Genomic DNA, 618 nt, shown 5'->3' with positions numbered 1-618 from the left:
TACATTTTTTATGCACATTTTTTTAATACACAATTATTTGTCTTGACTTTTGATAAAAATATCATGTACTTGTTTATTTTTTAACCTATAATAGGGAAAATAAATTTATAAAAAAATGTTTTTACTTGTTTGTTATTTATTTATGTTTTGTGTTGGATATTGGCTTCACAAAAACCTTGTATAGCCAATTCGAATACATAGTCTACTTATGTAAAAAAAAAAAAAACAATCAATGCCGATAAGTTATTTTTAATAACTGGTTATCTAAAGGAAAGAACCTCGCCCCAACCCCTATACATTTGATATTTTATCAAGGAATTTCAACATTCCTTGTTAAAATATCCAAGTCACAAATAGGGACAAAATGTTATAGTAATCTCAATAAAAAATGTGTGAAAGATCTGTAATAATAATCCGTACACAATTTTACTGCAAGCCTTTCAAACTAAAAAAAATGGAATAATCACCAGTTGTGTAAATTGTATATGTATAGGTATAATCCATACACACTATTAATGATCTTCGTTACCGTAAAATTAAATACAATTAAATTTCCCGCATTAGCGTCAAGTAGAACCAAATAAACGCTCAAATATAGTTTTTAAAGGGAATGTGTAA

Source organism: Metopolophium dirhodum, chromosome 5, assembly GCF_019925205.1.
Source record: "Metopolophium dirhodum isolate CAU chromosome 5, ASM1992520v1, whole genome shotgun sequence".
NCBI classification, from domain to species: domain Eukaryota; kingdom Metazoa; phylum Arthropoda; class Insecta; order Hemiptera; family Aphididae; genus Metopolophium; species Metopolophium dirhodum.
The sequence above is the reverse complement of the archived record's forward strand: the minus strand, read 5'-3'. Positions refer to the sequence as shown.